The sequence below is a fragment of the Crocodylus siamensis genome, chromosome 8 (assembly GCF_052110815.1).
Source record: "Crocodylus siamensis isolate JL-2025a chromosome 8, ASM5211081v1, whole genome shotgun sequence".
Classification (NCBI taxonomy): Eukaryota; Metazoa; Chordata; order Crocodylia; family Crocodylidae; genus Crocodylus; species Crocodylus siamensis.
The window spans coordinates 61,540,294-61,565,560 of record NC_143402.1 but is presented as its reverse complement, the minus strand read 5'-3'; the positions used below and the strand labels follow the sequence as shown (position 1 = coordinate 61,565,560).

The window sequence follows — 25,267 nt, the reverse complement described above, 5'->3', positions numbered from 1 at the left end:
TGTCAGTAGCTCTTTGGGTACCCTCATAGTAGCAGTGCCTAAGATTACGTAGTATTTCCCAGTTGTCTTGCTTGGAAGGGTGAGATCTTGACTTTCAAATGTGGACCCTGCTACAGTGATCTGTGCCTTGATTGCCTGTTCTTCGGGAAGCTGTGTAGCCTATTTTTCTATTATGTTAATGAAAAAAGACAGTATGCCCTTTTTAAAAAATATACATCCCAAAGAGAGAAAGAGAAAGGAATTAGTACCATGTTTAATTATTTTGAAATGGAATAGATGTTTTCTCATGGAAAAAGTTCTATTACAGCCAGTTGTTCTTATTGCCAAGGAACCCAAAGGAGAAGGTAGAGAATTTCAATGGGAGTAGGAGAAGCTCCCTTTTGCTGCTCTACCAGTGTGCTTTATCCTGAAATGGTCACCTAAAGAGGCAGAAAGGCAGAATCCAGTCCATTTTGTGTTTCATTTCTTCAGAAGCTAATAAAGGCGCCAGATAAGGTGTGGATTTTTGTGACGTGGATGCCTACCTACAAGGAACTAAATTGTGACTACTGATGTGTTTCACAAAATACATCAAACAGGCTTTCATTTGGTTGCGGTGTTTGTCTACTACAGACTGAGTTTGATCCAACTGTTAATTTGGAGACTGAAACGTATCATGCTTCTGCCTGTCCTGGATTATTATTGCCTAAAATTATTTTTTTACTAAATACCTATGAGTTACAAAAGTGTGTACAGCTAATTTGGTACTTCTGTATGTGATAGGCATTGTATTTCAGAAAGTGTCATTAATTGTGATAATGTAACGCACAACTCTTCTTTGTGAAATTTAAGTCTTTTTAACATCAGCACCTTCAAAGACAATAAAAATTCCAGTCTGCATTTATCTATTCCCATGTGAGGAGTTACTGCAGTGTATATTGTATCATTCCATGTGAAATTCTTCGCTTAATAGTCTCATTTATACACAGTTGTCTGAGGTCAGTTTTCCATTTTGCAGTTGTCAAACAGCTGTCAAATTAAGAGACCAGATCCCAAAGTTCATTTACATTTTATGCCATTCTTTGGGTGCCTGTTTCATATCTTAATATAACTAATGATTTATCTGCATATCTTAGTCGTCTTTCTGCACTTGTTTTTCACAGATGTTCACACCCTCTTGTTTCTGGAGAGGAGTGCTTAGAGAGTAAAACTTTGTCATTTGTTTTCAAGCCTTCTTTCAGTATGGAAGAGTAGGAAAACAATACTATATCTGCTGTGCGGGACACCTGAATAAAATGTTTGCAATTATAATTGGCAGTTTTTACAAATGATATAACCTCCTGAGTTCTAAACTGAAAAAACAAAAGAAAACCAGAAAATAAATATTTTGAAAGTTGCTTCCAAATTATTGAAATCACAGAAGGGGAACCCCTGACTCCTCCTCTTCCCCCCCCCCCCACTATACTAGGTAATTTCATGTAAATATGCTCTATTTTTCTTACTAATTAATGATATACATAGTTATTATCTTATTTACTGTCTTCTCCCTTTAGTTTAATTTTCAGTTGTTTTTAGATTTAAAACGCAAAGTTAAAAAGGACCGGAGCCTCTCAGCAGCAAAAGTGCATCACATGTTCATTATTTAAATATCAAAAAAGTCATATTATGAAGAGAATACAGAATAAAAGGAATCCTATTAATGGTTTTGTAGTATTATTATTTTTTTCTTAGTTGTGTTCCAAGGTTAAGTTTACATGGGTGGGTGAAGAATTAAGGAATATTTTTTTTTTTAAGTAGTGTTCTGATCAAAGGAATATATCTATATGTGCCATTGATGTCTTATTACAAAGTAGTTGAATAGCCTGAGGTTACCATCTACTTTATAAAAATTCCTCAAAGACAGGTAGGACCCTTGGGTGTTAAATGTATACTTTTGAGTTCAGTAAATTTTAGTGCGGGGGAGGCAAACGAGATACAATTACAAGCATCAGCAGTTCTCAGTAACATTGAGCTTTAAAAGGTTCTTTAAAAGGTAGCTTTAAATTATGGTCACTAGGGGAAGTTCGTCTAGCCTGCACTGTGCCAGAAAATGTTTCTGTGCCATTTCAACGTCATTCAATAACCAGTTCAAGGAGTGTAATTTAATTAACCCTTGCCAGGCCTGGATGTGGCAAGCTCTGGTTAATAAATGTGTCTTCCTAGAATGTAAAAGGGGTTGATATATTTTAAAGACCATTATTTTGTGCAAATCATTTGAACACGCTACAGTTTTCCAAGGTAAAGGAAAACTATATCCTTGCTATTTACTGCATTTTCTTAGGCAATGATTAGTCTTTTCGGTTGATGGGATCCGCACTGGGATTGTAATAAAACACAAGTCAAGGTGAAATTAAATGCAGACTAGGAGAGCAGATACAACCAAGTGAAAATTAATGACAGATGTAACAGTTATTACGTAGTCATCTTTTTGCAGTCCTTTACTAAACTATATTTGGACTTCACCAGATGTCATTCAGAATCTTCAAAATAAGTCATCTATATTTGATTTGAGTCTGATCTTAAATGCTACAATTGATTTAATAATGATGGTATCCAATTTTATAACTGATTTTTTTTATTTGGGATAGTCATGCTACACTTAGCATCCAGACAAAATGCAGTTTTGTATAACCAGATTCCTAATTGCTAAAATGGTCAAAATGGATTGCGGTGCTGCAAAGTAGGGACTTGCCCACAGTCCAGGGCAGGAAGTACATGGCATGGGCAGGTGTTGAATCCACTTCTCCTGAGTTGTAGTTGTATACTCCTGATTTCAAATACTGCCAATTTGAAAAGCATTCCTCTTCTCTTTGCTGCAACTCGTTTGCTAAACAAAAAAAAAAAAAGAAAGAAAGAAAAACTATTGTTAAAAAATATTAACCCCCCCCAAAACCATTTAGTTCCATCGTTAAGTACTCTGTTTTTCCATTGAGTCATCATTAGCTTTTCATGTCTAGTTCTGAGTCCATTTTGAGCTGTTTGTCACAAGTGTCATAAGTGTCAATCTCTCTATAGATCCTAAGAGAATATTAGTTATCCTCACATATGCACTGTACAAGTCTGCATGAATGGCAGTCTGTTTGGAAGGAATCTGGGGCAAGAGGAGAGGTTTTTGTAGCATGTCATAATGCAGGGACTTACAGTGTTTGCTTGTACTTCTTTCAGTCTCTTGCATTGCAAAATATTCAGGTTTATAAATGAATGTACCTTTTGCTCCCTAATATTTCCCAAAACTATTTTTCTGTTGAAAATATTTTATCAACAGTTCTAACAAACACCTATATTCAATTAAAGCTGAAATTGAATTGGTGCTTAAATCTGACATTCACTGATAGGATTGAGGTCCTGAACAAAACACAGGGACCACAGCAACTTTCACTCATAGACGTGTCTCTAAAAGTGGAGTTGGGAGTGTTGCTAGTAATTTCAGTGGTTAGAGCTCTTACCTACATTGTGGAAGACCTGGATTATGTGAGCTCCTCATTCTGAGGGCTTCAAAGTCCCCTTTTGGGAAGGTAGTTCCCTACGCTTTGAAAATCCTATTCTTACTTGCCTGACTCTCCTTGTATGTTGTAAGGAACTCATGATTGTGGATTCAACTCTGGAAAAAGGGTATCTAGAAGTTAGGCATTGTGGCACTTAGAACACACAAGTTCCTTTGTGGATCTGGTCCGAAATCCATATTTAGGAACTCATATGAGGGATCTGATTTTTCAGGGGTTCTTATCACTTTTATTTTTTGTCTCTGAGGTTAGATTAGATAATAGTAAGGGCAAAAATGTGACCCTGAACATACAGATCCCTTGCAATGCAGACAAATGTAATGAGAATTGCTCACCACTGTTGAAAATCAGGCCATATACTCAGGTGTTTGTTTAAAACTCATGTTTGGGAATTTTGCCATAAGTTTTTTGTCGTGGACCTGTATACCATCATTTTTCATAGAATTGTAGTGTTGGAAGGGATGTTGCATGTCACCTAGTCCAACTGCCTGAGCAGATGCAGTATTCATTGTTCCTAAATCATCCTGGGTACACTTTAACACTTCAAGATTTTATCTTATTTTTTAAATATTTTTTGTTAATAAGGAGTTGCATGTTACTATTTTTTTTTCCTGTCTGCATCTTCCTCTCCACCCCCCAGCCTCACCCCCTCAAAAAATGGTTTTCTACAGTGACCTGAAAGGGAAAATATTTTTTGAGGTCACAAATAAGCAACTGCCTTTCCCATCTTGGGTACGTATTTGTTCCCAATATCAATATCTGACAATTTTTTAATGCATTTATCTTGATCCCTTCTTATGCCCATTTTGCAGATGGGGAGCTTAGGCACAAAGAAACTAAAAGACCCATCCAAAATCATTGTGATGGAACATATAATTGGATTTGGGTCTGCTAAATCCAAACCTAGTGCCCTTACCACATGGCCAGTCATCTCCAATCAGGATTAGACAGCAATAGTTGGTCAAAGCAACTGTTAATAATTAATAATCTGACACCCCAGAAATTGAAATATTGTATTAAGTTATTTTAGTTAATTATGGAAAGTAAAGATGTTATAAGGATGAAGGAAATTTTCTCTCATAGGTCGCACAGCTTGCCCTTGGAAAGTCCAAAAGTACATAAAGCAGCCTAGAGGCTGATTAAAAAAAAAATTTACACAGATCATAAAATTAATTGTACAATTTGTATTTAGAGGTATAAATTAGAGTATTTAAATGTTATTTTATAGCATATTAGGTGGAATTATTTTAATGTAAATGGTTTATCCCAAGGAAACTGTGAAATTGATGAATAAATCTACTCTGTTCCAGTTCTAAACATTTGAAATGTAATCTGCTTGGGTTTTATGTCCACAGCCAGTGTACTCAAGTTTGCAGTAGGGTATAGGTGCTACTAATATGTGTACAACAGGTGCATGTAATTTAACTGCAGAACTAGTCAAAATATCTTTAATCAGTCAATATTAAGTCAAACCATATGGGCCCATGACTATAAAGATCTTTTTAGAGTATTTTCCAAACAGAAATTCTCTTTACTTGTAGATATGTCTCCTGCAGCACCCAGCAATAGGGCATAGAATGTGCCTAGTTACTGAAGTTTTTGTCTGCTTTAAAGTAACGGGTGCAGCTAATTGCATGATGGTCATGTTCTTCATTTTCCAATTCTACATAGAAGTGATCAGTGAGTTGCATTTCCCTTTGTGCCTCGAAGAGTACAGAAACAAACTAGCTTGCCTGTTGTATCCAAATACCACTATGGATAATTTAGCATCCAGGTAAGGAATCATGCTGTCTTCCTGCTGTGACCACCAGGTCTTAAACCTGGAAGGAGTAGGGTATTGGTCTGGTTGTTAGCTTTCAACACTGAATCTTTTGTGATGTCTTAAAACAGATGCAATAGAAGTAAATGTGCTGTGAAGATGGAAATATTTGTGTACATTAACTTTTATATTTGCTGATAAGAAATTTATTGGAAACTAACTTAGAGATTTATTTTTAGCAACAGATAAACATCTTTGCTTTGTCCAGGAAAAAGAAAATGGTTTTACAAATAGTCAGCTTTGTTGGGCGTATAAATTGTTCTTCAGTAAATAGAACTGAAGAGGGCTCAAGTTAGGATAAAAAGACTTGAAGAGTTGATGGACTAGTGTGCCTATTATGGCTCTGACAACACTAATGTTGTCTTCTACCTGACAACAGTACACTTACCTTTTTTTGTCTTATAGAGTGCAGATCCCATCCTTAAATTACTGCTGACAATTTCAATATTCAGCCAATAGATTTAGTTTATGATGAGCTCTCATTAGTTGACTGGGGGGCGGGGGGCGCAGGGATATTATTGCGTGTGGTTGCCTTTCTGGGTGGTCTTTCCAAAGCATCAATGTTCAGCATAGCTCATCAATGCACAGCTCAACACTCCAGATTTATCTTATTGGATCGCACTGACTGAGTGTACTGGCTAAGAATTTTGAGAAACCTAGCTACAAGTTGTGTTTTAAAAAATAATGTAATTATGGGGTTTTTTTCCTTTGTATTTAAATAACTCTGAGTTTGCTTCCTTTCTGCTCCTGCCAAGCTTTTAGTTAAAGTATGCCAGATCTAATTTTGGCATAAAGTTCTGCAGATAATGCTCAAAAAAAATCAGGTGACAAATTGATTTATAAGACTCCGGAAAGATTTTTGTTTTGAGTATAGACTTTAGGTTTCAAAATCGTTTTGGTGAGTTATAACAAACAAGTGCATCTGAGTTCAAAAAACAAAAAAGGAAATAAACTTGATAGACATTTAAAGTGAGCCTAGTGGTAGGTATATCAGGAAAGCCCCAGTACTGTCACGGTAGATTTCAAGGTAAGTTATGCATATACTGCTTAATCTGTTGCTTAAATGTAATAATTTTTAAACATGCATTTAAAAAAATGACATCCTATCAGTGCCTAACAAAACAAAAACATTTTGATTTACTATTAGAAAATATTAACAGGAAGACTAAATTGCTCATTGTATAAAATGTGAAAGACCATATTTAGAAGGTAGGTAGCTTCTTGCATTTCTTTATAGTAAAACAATTTTGAAATCTTGTAAAATATAGGGATATAATTTTCTGTTTGGTTCACTGTGAATGGTAAAATATATATAACATAACCCCAATACTGTAGTAGTAGTATGTGAATTTGCATTGGCCTTTTCTTATTGCACTTGTGAAAAGATTTCATCTTTTCACCCTCTGAGAAGACTTCAAACCTAATGTTCTGGGTAGTAGAAGACATACACTGTACTTTCAGCTTTTAGAATACATGTCAGCACTTAAGAAGGGTATACAGCAGCACTAATCATATTAAGCACCGTCTCTAAACTCTTGGTGAATGCATAATTAATGCATTGTTTTAGAGGTGCCAATATAATAATGGTCAAGGGCAAGAACTCCATGCATAGCTCACCGTATGGGCAAAGAGGAGAGAACCCATACGCTGTGCAGTTTTTGTGACGCCGCATCTAGCTCTGCTCACTAAATCTTGTTTGTTACACCTCTGATATGAGCCAAAACCATCAAGCAGCCTCCATTAAAGCATTTGCCATGTATATCTCTTACTGGGATAGTAAATGCTAATTCAGTGTCAATTAGAAAAATGCTTGCAATGGGGTGCTGCAGTTAATAAGAGGCACTTCTGTTGATTCATTGCTGGGGGCTTTTTTCCTGCTCTCTCTATTGTCTGCATCTTGCACCATTTTCTGTTTATTATTTTAAACACGTTATCTCGGATGCCATTTATTATTTCTTCTTCATTTTTAAGGTTTATTTCAAATTACATTCATTTAGATCTCAGTATGCAAGCAAACTGTTGAATACTTTCTATCTAACAGTTAAAAGATTTAGTGTAAGCTACTAATTATGGCATTCAAGCAAATTTTATGTATGTTCTGAAATAACTCCATTTAAATATTTTTTTCTTCAGATTTCAGTGTGTACCAAGTTACAGTAGATTTTTTTGCATATTCATATTTAAATGTATCCCGATTTAATATAAGTGATATAGTTATAGTGAATGGAGATTTAGATCTACTTTATCATCTAAACTTTCAAAATATGTATAGGAGATGGGTACCATATTCTGCCTGTTTTGCAGCAACATTCCTAGTCAAAACATTGTTTGTTGCTCCATATTAGCCATGTGTTAACCTCAAAAATGTTAGTTTTATGGGTAGTGTTGCCCTCATAAAATAAAAATGAATGGATAACATTTTAAGGTTGTCTACATAGGAAAAGGAGTTAGAAATAACATTCTGTTCTGCATTTCTGACTAGTTTTAACTATGGTTATAATTTTGGTTAAAGGTTAATGTTCCTTTTATTAGCTTTTTTAGTCGTGCATCTGTGTTTGATTGTGGGGGGAGCGTATCACATTAGTTTTGTACAACATGCCTGTAGCAATTAAGTGTTGTACCAGTAATCTCTGGGGCTTTTTCACATTTTTTGAAGTGTGTTATCTGAACTAATTGCCTCCATGCTTTTGCAACAGGTATGTCTTAATTCTGCTACAGATTTTTGCCAACAAATTTGCCAACAGTATTTAGAAGCACTATTCATTTATATTAAAAATAGATTGCATTGAGTATTGGCCACATTACATGCTTTCAGCAGCACTGTATTAGATGCTAACTATCTTATTTTCATGTCAGTTATAATTTAGAGAGACACAAAAATACTTTGGTTAGCAGAACAGATTCTATCAGAAAGCATTACATTGTTTAATGACTATAATTTGATACTATCCCTTTAAAAAAAATTTATAAATATGCCTAATTCATTCAGCTGTTTTGCATAGTTCAGTGTAGTAATATATGCATATATAGTTACTTTCATCGCTAAATCCTGGTCAGATTGATGTTTGCCATTTTCTTTAATGGGAGCAGGAGTGATTGGTAAGAATCAAATATCCTAGAAGTATTGTATTCTGCTAATGAAAAATAGGTAAAATGAGAACAGTGCATCCCAAAAGAAATCATGACATAGCAACAAAAAAAAGCATGATTTAGTCAACCATCATATGATCTAATTGCTAAGATCTAAATGTCTCTGATTTTATAATTAGAGTAAATAAAAGTGTAAAGATTCATGGTTAATTTAAAAACCACAATTCTGTCTGAAAATATTTACCTTCTTTGTGTAGTCAATCTCTTTGTTTCCTCAAGAGAGTCAAGTAGTTGCATTTACCATTTGATTATATGGCTCTGTTCTACTTGACCAGGGGAAGAGCCAAAACATTTTTTAAAACTGTATACTAGCAGAGGGACTCAGTTTGTCTTTAACACTTGAAATCACTTGTAACAAATTTTGAGGTTCTTCCATTTTCAAAACAATAGTGCCCTTTTAATGTAGGAAAACCACTAATCTAATTGTTGTCTGCCCAGAAAGAGAAAGCACACATAAAAAAAGCTTCGGGTAACTGTCGTGAATGTGTTGTATTAAGCTGACAATTATCAGCCTTTCAACTTCAAATATATACTGTACACACATACACCTGTACATATATGTAAAGACCCATACTGCAATCTGCCTATCTACCTAAAGATTAAAAAACAGCATTACTTGAGTATTTCAGATAAATTTTTCTCTGTCCTCTTCCTCATGAGTGTTTTTAATTTATTCAAAAGTTACATTTCTAATAGTGGCCTGAGTTTTTAGCTCTGTGTGTGGTTTTTAAATTATAACAGCATATTGCAAAGGCAAAAAGCCCATAGCCCAGACTTTGCAGTTCCTGGATATAAATCTGACTGACTCCCCTCCCTCCCCACCCTTTCTTTTGCAGTGAATAAACTTTAAAGGGACACTGTCAAAACAGCTTAGTATCAAAATTTAGATGATGATGTATTCATAGAGAAATGAGACTTCTTAATTCAGAAGTCTTAGCTAGCTATAGTACTATAAAAACGCTGTTTTTCAGTTGTGTTCCTTATGGCCTTGAGCTTGCAAATATTTACACATGTGCAGGACCAATGAGGCTTCCAGTGACCCACAGTCACTTTTATCCTTCAGGGCTTTTCTACATAACAGATTTTTGTACTTTTGTTGTGTCCAACATAGAGATGCAGGACTTACTATGATTTTTCTTTTCCCTAGTCAGCAGCTCTCATTCAAAAATGCGTGAAATCAACAAAGATTTAAGGTGTCTGAAAACTGGCGTCAGTATTTGTAAAAATACCCTCTTGCTAAATATATCAGGAGCTGCTTCAATATCTCTTATTAATAAATATTTAACATAAAAAGAACGTTATTAAAAAAAACAAATATGGTCTGAGATCAATGATTATTTCAGTTAAAAACTACGTTTATTGACTTTGAACATTGCCTCGTACAGCAGGAATCCTCTCCCCCAAAATACCAGCATTGCACTAGTGCACGTGGAACTGTTTATTGAAGTTGCACCGTCAAAGCTGAGTGAAATGTAAAAAGTGAATTGAGCAGAAATAAGAAAATAAAAGATATTAAATGAAAGAGAAAAAACAGATTTTAAGAATTCCCATTGATAGTATGAAGTGTTGTTAGGAGCATAAAGTCATTTAAAAGACATATACAATATCCTGATGACAATCTTATCTTTTGAAAAACAATTTTAGTTTTAATATTGTGAAAAATGATTTCATAGAGCTGAGCTACTTAACATATAAACTTGGCCACCTTTTTGTTTTCCCAATGTTGCTAACCACAGTATCTAATCTGGGTTCTGTTGATTATCTGTAATAACTTAAAAACAGACAATGAAACAGAGTGGTTCTTCACAGTAATCGGAGTGCCTTACAACATTTTCACATTGGCTTCAATTTTGTCTGTGAACAATGTAAGTCAAGAACTACAAGATGGTGTGGTTTTAATCCTAAAGCATGTTGTCATTGCGGGGTAATGCCAGCTTCTTACACCTTGCAAAATTGCAGTTGGGTTGGAGATCGTGGAAGAATAAGTGAGCACATGAATCCTTAGTGCGTGACTTTAGACAAGGTCTATTGAACCTGGGGAGCTCTAAATGCAAAAAGACTGGCTGTGAGTGAGTGATTGATGAAACATGAGCAAGGCACATTCATGGATAATTCTCCATCTTGATAGCTTGTGTCTACTGTTTGAGTAAACAGTATTGCTGCATAATTCTGTAGAAACTACATCATAAGCATATATTGACACTTTTTCAATAACTTTTCAGTTTATAAAAGCACCCATCTCCACATATGGCAACATTTCTCATTTCTCTAAGCTTACATTTTTACTATATTTCTCACACGCCACACCACGGTATATAATGCACCTTGTTTTTAAGAGGCTGGATGAGGAACAAAAATGCATCCTGTGCAGAAACTGAGTAACAGTAGCTAAAAAGCTGGGCCTGCTCTCAGTCCTAGCTCCAATGCAGTGCACTACATCTGTCCCCACTTGCAAGTTGTCCACCAACTCCAGGGCCACGTGCTCGTCCGACCCAGCATGCCGAGTCTGACCCTATCCTGGCTCCAGGGCCATATGCCAGGTTTGAGCTGGTGTGCTGGGTCCAGGCCTGTGCACCTTCCCTGGCTGCATACTGACCCTGTATGCCATCCCAGTCCAATAACGGGACATGTTATCCAGCTGAGGGGGATCCACACAAGTGTGGAAATTTGGAGCTGAAGAACAGTAGCAATGTTAATTGCCATGGCTTCCAGAGCTATGGCAATTAATGCTGCCCCATTGCCAAATTTCTAGACCTGTGGGGATCTGGTTTTCGTACATATAATACACATGCCAAGTTTTACCACCTTGCCTTCATGAAAAGTTGTGAGCTGTGTGAGAAAATACAGCATACTGTGCAGAATATTGTATACTGGTGTTCATAAGAGCTCTGCCAGGCATGCAGGTAAAGGGGCATTTGATCTGATATGTGATCCATACAGTTGCACTTCCTGCCATGCGTCTCATGCATGGCAGGAGGCATGATTATGGGACTGCACGTCAGATCCCATCATGTCTTATTGCCAGTGCAGGAGGAATCTGGGATCATGATCTCCAGCTCTCCCTGCATTGGGAAGTAGCAAACTCTTGTGCCTAGGACTGGGCTGATCTGGGATCGCAGCTGGAGGGGTGTACTATATGCACTCCTGGCACTGGGAGCTGTCATCTGATTTGGGCTCCCAGCTGTGAGGGTGGATGATGCACCTTTGTGGTTGGCAGCCCATACCAGCTGATGGGACTCCTAGCCATGGGAGCTAATGGTGAACCCCTGCAGTTGGGAGGCCGGATCATCTGCTGGCTCCCCACTTGGGGGCACACCTGGTCTCGCATTGTGAGTAATGGTGTGATGGAAACCAGCCACAAAGTTATTACATATTTTTGTGGAATAATTTTCTGGCTTATTCCTTGTTTTATCATGCCATTAACTGATTAAATATGTGGCTGAGTCACAACTTAAGATATGATTAACTAGTAAATCTTGTCTTAAGACTAACAGGCGGCCTAAGATCCATCAATTTACAAAAGTTGGAGGAAGCCCCCTCATCTTATAATCGCATACAATGAAATCTCACTAAATACACTGTCTATCATTAAACTGCTGCCAAAAGCAGCATGTGGTCAGCAGTGGAAATCAGCTATGAAGCGGCCAACACTGAGCATGACTATAAAACACATGGCTCACATTGGTTAAACGTGCTGATGGGAACCTCTCACAAGAAAAGACTGGTATAGTCCATCGGAATAAGACATATGGTAGTGCTCATTAAGTACAGTCCCCTCACCCCTGGCTCTTTTCTTCAATCATGGTGAGCTACAACCTTGGATATACTTCACCCAAAATCCAGCTGTCAACCCTTCTGTCAGCCTGGTGCATATGATTAGTGTGGCCCTGCCCTCTGTGAGGTGAAGCCACTCCAGGTTACCCTGATCTCATCTGCATATATCTTTTTGGAGCATCCCAGGACTTGTGGTAAGAACACCCAGTTCCAGTCCTGTGTTGGAGGTTAATTAGTGTATGAATCCTTTGTGGAGGATATCTGGAGTACACACACATACTGAGCAGTGCTGAGCTGAGGAGTTATCATGGCTTGAAATGCTGTTGACTCTGGTGGGACCCAGACCAATGTGGTAAATCAACTGGCTTGGGACCAGTTTCACGTATAGTTTGTATTGTCTATAAATAGGTGCCAAAGTGCTGCTTATGGAAAGTGTTTATGGAATACCTGTGCTAAGAATTGCACCAGTTTAAAAAAATGCATCAATTCTGGATAAGTTAAGTGCATGGTTAGTATATGCAAATTGCTATAGCCATGTTTAATTTCAAGGTTATCGTTCTTCAAGTTGCTCCTTGCTTCCTTGTGTTCATGGAGAGCAGGGTCTGACAGTAAGGAACGAGGGAAGGGGCTGCCAGGGGAAAAAGCTGAGAAGCAGATAGCAAAGGGCTGCCTAACCCCCCAGATCTATTTTCCCTGCTGTAGCAGTGGGAAAGGGACAAATTCAAGAGAAACCTCCAATAATCAGATTCTATACCTGGAAAATTATAACAAATATATACATTTTCCATATATAGAATCTGATTATTGGGGGGTCGTCTTATAATCGGTGTTGTCCTCTATTCAAGTAAACTTGGTATTTGTGGGTTCCTTCTAAATCCACTGTGGGAAATAGGTTAATGCCAAACATTATTTAATGAATGTGTATTAATTCTGGTCATCCACTTAGAATTCTAGTACATGCACTTTGTTAATCTGACAAAACTGAGTATCATCCTTGACAGAGAGATCTGTCTGCCATTCATAAAATCCATTTATACTGGTTGGTGGAAGAGAGTTAAGTTGCTGTAGGCTCAGAATGCAGTACTTGTTCTCAGAACTTTCATAAATAAGATGTTTAAATCATACTGATGTAGATTCCTATCAGTTTACTTGTGCTAGTTTGTAGTCACTCGTGCACATGTAAGAGACTTGTTTAGAAATTAGAGTTAATCAGATGCCACTTGTTTTTTGATAAGTTTGGAAGAGAACAGGCTAGGTTAAGAGATGCTACCTCATTTATATCTTACTTCAGCACAAAGGCCTTTCCTGCCAACATCCTGATTAATTTACAAAATTAAAATCAGTTTTCTGAACTTGGTGCAAACTCAAGTCTTTTATCCAAGTGGGAAGGAAAACCTCTGAAAGTTCTGAAAATTACTTAAAGGTGAACTTCAGTGCACATATATTTACATGGGTTCATATGCATATCATTAACAGCAAATGCTTTATAGTATATGAAGCTGAATTTTCATTCATGGGGGAAGGGAGTAAGCTTAGAGAATGTGTTTCATTTTATCAATACAAGGCGGGGATGTTGAGTAGTGCATTATCTCCCTAAGGAGGCTTTCCCAAGGTGAGGCTTTTCTGTTGTACTTGGGATATGTTGAGCCTTTATTTCTTTAAATTCAGGAGACCTGACTGTGTATCTTAAGGTAAACAATGTTTGAAAGTATATTTCAACTAACATGAATTTAAACATGACTTTATAGCTAGTGTAGAAGGGGGGAAATAGTGTTTAAAAGTGCTCAACTTGTTATTGAGGTCACTAGTTCAGCACATAATTAAATCCCCCCTGGACTTTTAAAGGCCTCCTCTACAAGTTACAGGTATTGTGCATTTAATTGGTTAATTGTACAGTTACCTTAAGACAACCAGCTACATGTGCAAAATATGTATCACATAATAAAAAGCTCCAACCAGCTATAAAGTTAGACGTTGAAAATGTGTACCAAGTGTATAGCTGGCTGCTATTGTACTTTGGTCATGGTGCATCCCTGAGGCTGGGAGCCGTGTTGGTTGATGGGGCTTTCAGCCACAGGGGAGACCCTGCTACACATGCAAATTAGAGTGAAACCCCTGTGTCTGGGGGATTGTGGCAGCCATGATGCACAACGCTTGGGGATGCATGAAATCCCCAGGCCCATACACACAGCAAGGACTGAGAGTTCCTGCACCTGACAGGGCTCTTGGTTCTGGCTGGGGCTCTCTCTCGCTCTCGCTCTCTCTCGCTCTCTCTCCTCTCTCTCTCTCTCTCTCTCTCTCTCTCTCTCTCTCTCTCTCTCTCTCTCTCACACACACACACACACACACACACACACACACACACACACACACACACACACACACACACACACACACACACACACACACACGGTTGGAGGGGACTTCAAGAGTCATCTAGTCTAATACATGTAACTTTCAGCTTGTTAAATGAGCCTGATCCATGTGAAAACCTATGAAACTATGAGTCATGAATCATAACATACTGTAGGATTTTTTGGTGTTTGTATTGGAAATGGTTAATGCCTCCTTCATGATATCACCCAGCATTTTTAAAATCTTATTTTCCATGGGAGTTTCAAGAATTTGTTTGGGGTTTTGTTAGCTATATTTTATATTTTTGTTCTGTTACTAGCTTCCCTCCTCCGCTTTGTATACACCCTTGTTTAATTACGTTGTGCTACTCCTGCTGATTTGTTACTGTAGGGGTTCTCCTGAATGAAGATGGTCTTTGGGGAGCTGGCATATTAAAATAATTTAATAATACAAGTAATGGACTTTACTAATAAGATACGTTGACATACCCTCAAGTTGCTCATCCGTAAGTTTCTACCACGTTGGGCCCTATAATAGTAAAATGGTTCTGATTCTTAGATTTCTTTTTGTGTTGTATGGGCAGCAAATAATTTCTAGATGAAAAATACCAAATATGTTACTAAATGTTTCTACAACAGTTCTAGAAAAATATTTTAAAACTTGGAGAAAGAATTTAGGTTAACACTTTGTTTTCAAATCCAGTTTTTTACAATTACTTTAAAAATGTGTTTTGTTTTGGATTTAAATACAATTTTATAAATTAAGTTTGAATGTGTGAAGATCAGTTGTGTATATATATATTTTAATTATTGTTTACAGTTCCCTTCTTAATAGTTTTTACACACAGACAGTTTTTCAGAGGTAAAGGAATTTGAGTTGATATAGATCTTGAGGAATTTATACAAAAAGCGTAGCCTATTAAAGAGGATAACTCTGTACACAGCATAGCCTATTAAAGAGGATAACTCTACTATGTTTATAGCTGATATAACATATGCATTCTGTATATAACTGTATTAAAAACATAATCTCTGCTTTTCAGTATTCAGTGGCTTTAAATCAAAATAAAATCTAATATTATCTGTTTCCTATGTAGGTTATTATCATGGAGATAGTCTTTGTTTTGAGTAAGCAGTGGCTGGCAGGGTGTATGGCCTTCCCTTCAATCTCAGTAATTTTCAAGCTCTGATTTTAGAGTTCTGATTTTACCTATAGTACCCTGCTGTTTCAAAAGCTTTTTAAATGTAATAGACTTCATTTGGTAAAGAATTGCAGTTCTTCATTTTCTTCACATTAGGTATTAAACTGCCTCTGTAAAAATCAGCTGCAAAGAAATGCTTTTAATTTTATGTTTTAGCTTGCTGGCTTGAAGTTGGGTGTCAATCTTCGGTACATTCACCAGTTAGGAGTCTTTTTAATATTCTGTTTGCATTCCGGTGGAAAGTTGTGCATGAGAAACCTGATGTGTTTGAGGTAGTTTGCAAACCATTTACTTTATTGTCCTTGATTTAAAAAACAACGTAATTGTATACATGAGGAATAAGCATTTTTTAAAGTTAGTCTTGTGAGAAGGGACTGGTGTCTAGAAAATATTTTACTGCTGTAAAACAGTGGAGATGAAAAGCTTATTCCTTTGTCAGATAAAGTTTCAGAGCACAGCGTGGCTCTGTAAGAAGCCTTATTTTGTTTTGTATGTGGGCCACAGATGTTTTCATCTCCAGAATGACACCGTTGCATGTAAAAAGAGATCAGGCAAGTTTTTTGTAGACCATGTGTTTGTGCAGTTTGTTGTTGGGGTGGATTTTGAAAACTGATGAATTGAATGCTTTGACAAGCAGCACTGAAAATAACAGCCTGCAGCTCAAGCAGTGGAAAGCATGTACTCCTTACTGGTGATTCTGTGGCAAAGAAAAAGTCATTTTTCATTACATTTAAGTTTTAAACGGTTTATGATTTTGCATAGCCCTTCTGTTCTAAACCTTTACATACAAGAGATTTTGCTTTTTACTTTGCTAACGTTAAATAAGAAAAACAATGGTTATAATGCAAACAAGTGCGTTCCTTAATATCCACCTTTGGAAATGTTGAAAAATTTGTATTTCTGTGCTAGATAGATAAAAGGGAAAGTCTGAATAACAAAGAAGTGGGAAGCCTATTGCTGACCTGCTTAAAACTTTGACTTAATACCTAAAATGAATCCCTTTAGTGAAATCTATTTAATTTTATATATCTATTAATTGCAGCTAATCAGCTATTATGTTTCAATTATTCTCCTTTGAAGTTTGCATTATTGCACTGAAGTAACAAGTTTTTTTTCCTACTATGGCAGTTGCAGAAGTAATATATTGATGACGTTAAATGAAAGCATGTGAGTAATTTTGCTATTAGACAAAAGTATTTTAATCACTGAAATCTCTCTTTTAACAATCAATCCTCTTATCATTGTGCTCTGTTGGATTGATGTAGCTATTATTTCAGGAACTGGAATCTGAGGAGTTATCTTTTGAGTAGACAAATGATTGATTTTAGACATTAGACATTCTGTGCGATATAAACATTGGCCTTTTTTATATTTCTACTTTGAAGTAAACTAAAAAAGCTTTACAAACATGTTAGCTGGCCACAAGTGATCAAAACAACCTTTCCACCGTGTTTTTTTTGTATAAGCTTAAAATGCAACTTGTAGAATTAGTAATGTTAGAATGATGTTGCGGCCATGATAGTCCAGGAATTGCATAAAAGGCAAGGATTTTTTGGGGTGATATCTTTTATGGGATCAACTGTATAGTTGGAGTAAAGTTAGACACTCTTTTGAATGAAAAATATTCTTCTGCAAAATTAATGTTTTGGTGTGTCCAGGATTTTCTTCCAGGATCTTCAAAAAGGGTCAGGAATAATCCATTAAATAACCTGAATGTGTCTCAAGTATGTATCTCTCTAAAACAGCTAAATAAAATTAGTTTTTTCTTAAAAATTAAAAGAAGGGTGATAATAGTGTTGCAGGAGAGGCAAACATCATCCTCAAAGGACTGGAGAAATGTAATTCACTAAAGGAACTGGTAATCTTTTCCCTTTTATTTATTTAAATGTTTGAATAACCTTGAACAGATTTCATCCTTTCAACTTTGCAAACATCTTCCTAGTCAATCCTATATTTTAAATTTACCTGGATACAATTTAGAAAATGTTAGATACAAATAATTGAATAACAGAAGTGATTTGTTTACTTCTAAAGTTCTGCTCCGTGTCATTTCTTTTGCTGTATATCTGCTTGTCCAGATGAACCTGGTTTGTGGAGTGCTGCTACTTAACATTATTGAAGGTCCAAATGAGACTTTTTTTTCTTGCTTCATGCAGTCCTGAATGTGTGCATGTAATTCTCGTTATGGTATGAGGGGCAATACGTGTGCACCAAGGGGAAAATAGGACCCACGTGTCAAAGCTGTCATGAATTTTTTCTTCCAATACATTGCTTATCTTTTTTCTTCTTCGGTAACTTTGCCTGCCTTTTTTTTTTTTTTCCACCTTGTTATCCCTTGCCCATCAAACGTCAACTTCTCTAATTCCATATTTCTCTGGATTGTAGTAGTTCTACTAATGTTTGTGCTGAGATTTCTCAGAAGTGTTGAGTATTATTCTAGTAAAGGTTTCACTGCAGTGCCAACTACCAGCTCAAGGTGGGGGAAGAGAAAAGCTTGAAAACATAAGGAAATATAATTATTCTCCTCACAGCTTATTTTTCTATTTCTGTAATCATGTTCTTTGTAATTTTTGCTTGACATTTATTGTGTAGAATGGATTCTCTCTCTCTTCTCACCATGCTTTAAAATTTGATGCAAAAAGTCCATCTAAAATAAAAGTAAAAATTGTATTTTTATATAACCGGACAAGATAATGATAAGGATATTTAAAGAATAAATGTATCACTTCACTCATGAACATTACATTTTTTTCAATTGCGTGGGTAGATAAGTAACAGCTTCCCAGAAAACACATGGCCTCCTAGATAATGCTGTTCTCTTAGTCCAATATGAGAAATAAAAGCAAAAGCAGTGCAAGTATTCACCTTGTTGGATGTTAAATAAATGTGTGTTGTATTGCATTATGCTATTTCTTTTTGGAAAAAATGAAGTATAAATAAGGATATGTTTTTTTTCTTGTGTGTCATTGATTTCCATTTTATTTTAAATGTCTGTTGGTGTATGTCTGATTAACTTTAAAGTTGCCTCAAATTTTAGAACATTTTTTTTCAATACTGAGGTTTTCAGTGTGAAAGAGAATCTCTCTAATGGGGTAGGTATTTTTATACTTGGGCATGGCTTAAAACAAGTCCTGTTGCTGCGTAAATTGAAACTGATTCAAGAATTAACTGACTCCAGTTTCGACGCCGGCTCCAATGTGTTCTAAACAGAATGCATGGGAGCAGACTCAATTAATGGAGTCTGCTGGAGTGTTCTAATTAGTACACTTCAGCAGCTTCGGGGTCATGTGCGTTCAGTGTCCCCACGTTTCAAAATGGCGGAAGTGCCTTTGCTGCCACTTTGAAGTTCAGGTTGCTGAATACATAAGGTGCTGCAGGTGTTTTAATTTGAGCTGCTCTAATTATAATGCCCTCCCACCCCCACACACACACCCTGGAGCATGTGTAAAGACGTCCTCTGTTCCTACTCCTGTTTTCATGCAAACTGATCTCAGCTTAGCAAAATGTAGTAAGTTATTTTTAAAAAGGTAGTTGATCATGTTAGTTCGAAGTCAGGCAAAAGACAGGGAAGATTTGTACCTTATAAATAAATTAGAGATGTATAGCATGAGATTTCATGAGCCTAAGTTTGGTTTAGATGCTGTCGTTAGGTATAGCTGTTTAAAGTCATCCTTACCCAGATTTACTGATGTAATCTCTTTGGAAAAAAGAATCGTGACTAAGCAACAGAATTGTAACCCTTGGGCCTATTTCATCTGTGACCAGCTATGGAGACATAAATGCACCATGTTTTCGCTTGTACCTAAAAATTTTAGGAGTCTAGTGGTCACCTGTGATTAATTGTGGAACCAGAATTGTAGAAGAAATCATCCCTAATGAATTTATATAAACTATTTAGATAATAAGATTTTTGGGGCAGGAGTCCTAGCTTATCTGCTAAAGGCATTTCTGCTACAGCTAGCTTGTTTTTATGATTATTATAATTATCCTAGTCATTTAAATGTATTTTTGAGTTTTAAAGTCCTTTATGAACAGCAATTAGTTGTGATTTAAGGGGGAAACAACAAGAGATCTGTCCTGTGTGGATAGACACAGGATCTTGGCCACCAAATCTGACACCCCACCTTATTCCCCCTTTTGTAAATATACTGTTTCTAGTTGAACATAATATCTTTGCTGCTGAATTTGTATGAATAATTGATTCTGGTGCAATTTTACATTGTATGAACGGTTGGCATTCATTGACAGGGTTAAATTCTTCTAACAGTAAGTAGAGCAAATAGTACAAAGTGCTTGCTAGACATCTAGATGGCTGGGGAAAATTGGACCAACAGAAAAATCTATAAAAAATCTGGCCCTTAATCACTGTGTACAAAGGTGAGAGGTCACCCCCTTGTAATAGCGTTAATTGATACAGAAAAAGCCTGCATTAACATTTTGGAAGTAAGCTTTATTAAGGTAAAGAAAGCTCTAACTGGAGGTTTATGGTACAGAATAAGCTTTACAGATATAAAAATAATTTCCTTTGGAAGATAATAAATGAATGCGTGGCACTACAAGCACTTAATGCTGACCATCATGCTAACTATTAATTGTCTTGTTGCCCAAATAAGACTGTTTTCATGAGTACATTTGTACCAGAGTTGTTGAGCCTTTTAGATGCTTTGTTTCCTTAATGCCATTTTGCACTTAATACATTTTCCTTTAAATGAATGCTCATGCAAAAAATTCCTTCCAATAAATATCACATCGGGTGTGGTATTGAGAGCAAGGTGCCGATAACATTGTTATAGGAGCCAATAGTCTGCATGGCTGCCTGGCTCTTGGACAAATTAGCATAGTGCTAGAAGTCAGATCAAAGAGTACAAGGAATGGTTGCAAAACAATGAAATTGTGAGTTAAGTTTAAAAAGATTCTTATTAAGCAGCATTTGGATACATATCTCCTAGAAGAACACTGACCTTTTCTCCAAATGAGGTTTTTACACCATTAGTTTACTTTGACATTTTATGCATACCTATAAAACAATAGCTCGTTTGTTAGCTTCCAGATTCTAAGGCTGGATAGGAAGTTAGAAGATAAAATAATAATGTAAAATATAGTAGCGCCCAAAAATTAAATAGTATCAATTGAGTCATTTCAATTAAAATGTTCTTAAATTTGTGGATTTCATATTTTAGAGCAAAAGAACTAGCAAAATTCTTTCCTTCCCATCAGCTCTCTCTTCTAACCCCACTGTTATCCCCTAAACTTAGCTCCTTAGAGTTAGACTCATCATGGTCAAAAAATTTATTGGAGGGAAATATGGTCATCAAAGGCACATAAGCAAAAAATATAAGGATACTTTACTGATATTTTTAAGCTTATGATAGGGCTGTTTATTTGTAGTCTTCTTTGAAAAATCAGTTAACCCAAGGAAAATCATTTGCAAGATGTGCAAAATTCTTTTAAGGAAAAAAAGATTGCTACATCCGTATTTTCTGTCTTTCAAACTACTCATGAAAACCTGAACGTAAAATTAATTGTAAGGCCTTGATCCAGCAATACATGCATGTATTGTCTCTGCTAGTTCATTTCCTAAGGATAAACTGGCTATCATGTAGTGTAAGATGAGTTTAATCAATTTGTTGAAAACTTTACATTTCATTTAGAATTAATTACTCTTATTTAATTTGACTTGCCTGTCAAAGCACTGAAGTGTATGCTTGTGCAAAAAATATTTCTAAAAAATCTCCAATATAAGGCACTGGAGAGTTTGGGGGTTTTTTTAAATATAATTTGTGAGCTTTCTACATAAATTGTAATTGTTCCTATTTATCGAGAGCTCTTTGTTCCATTAGCTAACTGTATAACTCAATTCTATAACTTTTTCTTCATTAGCTCTCCTCATTTTTAGAATTTACATGAAAGCTCATCTTTTTCTTTCATTTCTATCACCTAGCATTTTCCTTCTGCTGCAGTATAAATTATTTAATTATATTGTGTCTGCTGTTATTTCGTTTTATAATAGTTAATTATATCAAGAGTGTGGTGCTACATTGGTATCTGAGATATTTTACTAATATACTTATAAAAATTACCTGATTCTAATCCAAGAAAAGTGAATAGTATCCTTTTCATTGGCTTGCAGTGGCTTTGGTTCAGGTCCATAGACAATCAAGAGTGTGTGTGGTATTTTTTGTTTTTGTTTTTGATTTCTAAATCTACCTGTATTTTGCTGTGTATAGTGTGCGCCATGGGCAGTCTTCAGCTGTTTCATGATTTAATAAAGAAGTCTATCATGGAAAAGTTTCTTAATATTGATGTTCCCAATGTTTTGAGTTATAACATTTTGAGTTGTAATGTAATTTTGAGATGTATTTATAGCTAAGTGTGACAACAACCATAAATTCTTTATTTGTGATGTTCCCACAGTGTAAAGAACGTAAAATAATTATATAAATTGCACTTTAATTTGGAACAGTTGTTAAAATAAATTATAGCTACCGTGTACTGTATAAATGTAAAACATTATATTGTTTTATTGCAGACTTTTGAAAAAACATTAAGAAATCCACAGGGGTTTTGACAAAATCCCAAACGATGGCATTCAGTGCAAGATTAAATAATTTAACCCAAATCTACATCTTGATTTCTAATGTTAATACATTAGGTTAATCTAATTGCATGTAGAAACTGAAACTTATTTACCAGCTTCTTAGCAAGCCAGTCTCAGTAGTATGTCTGGCAAACACCTGATTGCACATTCTGTCACTAGTAAGATTTCAGCACTGTTCTTTATTATTTAATGATTTGAAATGCTTTTTACCTGCTCCCAAGGGCCAGCAGATTTACAATCCATTTGAGGCCTGTGGTGCTGCAATATTTCCTTTCACAGTCTCTCCTCCTCCAGTTGCTAAAGGTACATTCAAAGTAACTAACAGTATTTCCTCCTCCTACACTTTCCTTTTCCTGAAACAATCAGATAACCATTTGTTTGTTCTCATATGCCCTTGCAATGTGCTCTCCAATGAGTTTCTTGAATGACCAGATTCTGTTTCACTGTTCAGATGCGCATCATTTTTTGGTGGAGGGGAGAGGGATGTCAGAGGGGATTTGGCTTATAGATTGCACTTCTTATTTATCCTAAAATCGTTGTTTCCTGTGGCGTACTCTTTTGCACGTAGCATGGAAGAGACCGGGCCGATTCATGGCAGCCCCACAAAACTTGATAGAATTCCTGAATGCCATTCATCTGGAAATAAAATAAAAAATTCCACAAAGAAAATCTCATGTGATTTTTCGCTTAAGTAAGATTTCCCCCGCTCCTTAGGCAGAAATAGGCAAATATAAATTGGGTAGCTGATAAGGAGACTGATAAGGAGCTGATATGTAAATATCAGTATTTTATTTTTCACTCCAGTAATATGTTGGCAAAATACTATACCATGTAAGCTATACCTTTAGTACTTGAACGAAAAGGGAAGTGTTTTTTATGTGATATTTTGCTAACATATAGATTATAGAAAATATGCTAAAACATTTGCATCATCAAATCCCTTACATTATTTAGATATTAGACACAGTACTAAAAATTATAGCAGCCTCAAGAAGCCTTGCTCCACATAAGGATCACATGCTGTTTCCATTTTATAATGCTTTAAGGAAAAAAAAAAAAAGAAGAATTGGGAGAAACACAAGCCTTATAAATGCTGATGTTTAGTTTTGGATTCTGTCTCCAAAATCTGTGCCACGTGAAAGCTCTCTTATGCTTGAAAAAGCTTGAGATCAATAACAATTTGCAATCTTCAGCATATTATATTTTTTCTCTTAAAATAAATCTTGCAAAAAAGTTACTGAACAATCAAAGAGAACGTATGATTTATGGAGATTACTATGAATAATTAGGGGAAGATATCCTAATTGAGATTGTGTGTACACAAAATACTTCATTTCAGAATAGGTATTTTCTCTTCCTCATTATCTTACCCAGTCAGCAAGATATCAGATCTGTTTTTGCAGTGAAATATTTAGATTTAGACTTTTGAACTGCAAAAATAAATTGGGAATATACTGTAAGACTTCTGTTCCATGCTAAATCAACTCGCCACCCCAATCAGAAAATTCACATTACCATCCAGAATCTTGGGAATTTGACTATGTTATTTGGCAGTTTGTATTCAATTTCTGATCTTACCATCCATAAAATATAACCAATTATTCTTAATTTCTTCTTATTAGTCTCTAATATATTAAAACTGTGTTGTCCTGTTTGTTGCTTTTCTAAACAATAGCATCTGTTAATCATTACAGTGTTCAGGGAACAAATTACCTACGTCTCAATCTTGGAGACTTACTTGTGTTAGCAGTCCCTTTTCTATAACTGGAACAATTTGCACCAATAAAAATTTTCAAAGCTGGCTTCCTAATTAGTACTTTTGCTGTAAGACAGAATAAAAAGAATAATATGTTAGACTCCTGCTAACATCTCTGTATGAGTCCTTTTCCATATGGTTTTCTTTTGAGCACAATTCCTGAATTTGTTTAGTGTTAGTATCTGGTATATACTCAATTTCCTCATAGCTTTTGTGGATTTAATTTCATTTGGGGACTTAATTCAGTTAAAAAAAATACATCCTGGTTTCCACATATATGGAAACTGAAGAAAATTGATTTTTCGCACTTTCTCCAACATTGCCCGTGCTTTCGCAGTATGTAAACTAGACTTTCTTTAAATTAAACTAAACCGTTAGCCTGTTACTTTTTATTATCTTTATTGTAACAGTATATAATCAGATGTGATAAAAGCACAAAGATGGGAGAAATTGCTGAAAATAAATCTGTAAAATATGCAAGTTTCTGAAATCGTATTTTTGAAAGAGATCTTAAAATGTATGTGTTCAATATCTATCTGTCTCTATCTGTCCAGCTACGTGTGTGTGTGTGTGTGTGTGTGTGTGTGTGTGTGTGTGTGTGTATAAACTTTTTCCAGTTCAATTTAGGAGTGATGGGAAAAGATACTTCAGGTGATCCATTTTCAGTTGGATTATAAACTGGTGAAGTCTATATATGGCTAATTTGGCAACCTGCTCCAAAATTAAAGAGAATGCATAGTGGCTGTGCAAATTTTGACCATTTTAGAAGTCTGGGTCTAGGTGGTTTGGTTCTCACTTAATCCACCATTGATTTCAGATCAGTGTCAGTTTCACTTGAAGAGTTTAGATTTTCTTATTGAAGTTACAATTTAACCAAGCTTTGAGCAATATCATGGTGCAAGTAAAACCCAGACTTGAAAGCTTTGGTTTTTACAATTGCTTTGAATAATGTTTTCAGATACAGAATTGCCTTTTTCGCTTGTTTGTTTGTAAATCTTTATTCCTTTTCAGGCAGGTACTGTTTAGTTAAAAGCATTTATTCAATTTTTAAAAACAGGTTATTAAGGAAGACAAGTATGTTTTACTTAAAAAT

General features: G+C 35.7%; 1 protein-coding gene across 1 annotated transcript in view; it reads left to right on the top strand.

Annotated features, from left to right (window-relative positions):
* Window positions 1-25,267, top strand: part of COX10 (cytochrome c oxidase assembly factor heme A:farnesyltransferase COX10) — a 154,876-nt gene that overhangs the window by 42,077 nt on the left and 87,532 nt on the right. The gene's annotated exons all lie outside the window — the stretch shown is intronic.